Genomic DNA, 1,750 nt, shown 5'->3' on the forward strand with positions numbered 1-1,750 from the left:
TAATTTTGAAAATCAGAAACTAGAGATACATACCTTAAACTTGTTATCAGTGTTGTAAATATCGGCCTAGGCGGCCGATTAATCGGCGCCTAGGCGCTTGGCGGTCCTCTACTGTTGACATTTATAGCTAATCGGACTATATAATCGGACGTGGTCAAAGTCGGTCAAAGACAAGTCTAGGCGGGTCTAGCCGGGTCTAGGCGCCCAAATCGATCAACGAAAGTCAACGTAATTTAAAAAAAATTAAGGGCAAAATTGTCAAAGTGTAACAAATGCTTCTAGGGTTGCTTCCGATTTCTCATTCGATGCAGTAAAAAAATCGAGATTCTCTCTGCCTCTCTAGACACAACCCACGAACGAGAACGAACAAAGGGAAATCAGCGCATCTGCTTCTTCCGTCGACTTTAATTCTGGCCTCCGGTTCGTCATCTATTTCAAGCAATGACGTCGCAGTCCCCTTCCAAGCTTCAGTTCACGACTTCACGCCTTCGCAGTCGCAGTTCCAGCAACATCAGATAAATTCGCAAATTGGAATGAAAACGAAGACCGGAACACCCTCTAAAATCGCCTGTTCTTTCTAAAATCCTTTGTTCTTTCTGCACCATTAGGTAAACAATGATTTTTTAAAATTGTTTGTTCTTTCTTCATCTTTCTAAAATCGTTTGTTGTTTCTTCATCTTTTTTAATTGTTGGTTGGATTTATGTCTTGGTTGTAACAGGTAAGGCAGAAGGGTATTTGATTCGAGTAATTTCTTGACCAAAATCTCTAATTGTTTTGTGTATGAAACCATATGCCCACCAAGTGTTCGATCAATTTCCTGAGTGAAGGGTATTTTGATTTGGGTAATTTCTTGACTAAAATTTCGGTCCCTTGATCATCTGTGAAGTTATTAAGAACCATGGATTGAAGATGTAGGTGGGTTGGTTCTAGTTCTCGGTTGTTTATGGTGCGATAGTGGTGGAGTGTGATGGTGCAGAACAGATGCAAACAGGAAGGTGGTCAATGGACGTGTTTGGTGGTTGGATCAAAAACGAATGGAGCAGTTAGTGGTATTTGGTTGTATGTGTATGTAGCAAAAACATAGATTGGATTGCAGGTTAGTTCTTCATCCCTCAATTCTTGGTTTTATGTGTGTATGTGTATGCAGCAAGAACACGGATTAGTTTTGCATATGTCTGAAATTGAATATCTTTATCCATTTTCCCAGCTCTATTGATCTCTCGAGCACCACACCAGATGTTTTAAGCAGTGAGTTATGTAAAAGGCTTAAAGGGTTTCTTGCAGCATGGACTCCTTCAAGTCCCCAACCTCATGTCAATGAACTTCTTGTAGCAAAGGACTTTTTTTTAATTATATATAATGCTATATTTATTAAAACTTTAATATATATATATATATATATATATATATATATTATTTATAATGTTATATTTAATGTTATATTCTTAGGTTTAATGTTATATTTATTATTTTTTTAAATATTTTTATTAATAATTAATGGTTCCCGATTAATCCCCGCCTAGCCGGTTAATCCCTTGACCCCAGTCCACCGATTAGCCTATGTCAAGCGATTTCTGCAACATTGCTTGTTATAGAGAACAAGGTACTTCAATCCTTCATTTAAAGATCTTGGAGAGCTAGCACCAAAAAGATGATGCCTCTAATGGCTCACACCAAAACCCTAGAACTAGAAGACACTTAAGAAAAGAGGAGGAAAGGTATAAATTCCGTTCATATGCTCCTTGGAAA

General features: G+C 37.8%; 1 long non-coding RNA gene across 1 annotated transcript; it reads left to right on the forward strand.

Moving 5' to 3' along the window:
- Nucleotides 1-309: 309 nt before the first annotated feature.
- LOC111897946 (uncharacterized) lies at nt 310-1,394 on the forward strand. The gene is made up of 3 exons (XR_002852439.3): nt 310-608; nt 720-1,097; nt 1,209-1,394. It is a non-coding gene; the product is annotated as an uncharacterized LOC111897946 (long non-coding RNA).
- Nucleotides 1,395-1,750: the final 356 nt, after the last annotated feature.

Source organism: Lactuca sativa, chromosome 5 (genome assembly GCF_002870075.4).
Source record: "Lactuca sativa cultivar Salinas chromosome 5, Lsat_Salinas_v11, whole genome shotgun sequence".
NCBI lineage: Eukaryota > Viridiplantae > Streptophyta > Magnoliopsida > Asterales > Asteraceae > Lactuca > Lactuca sativa.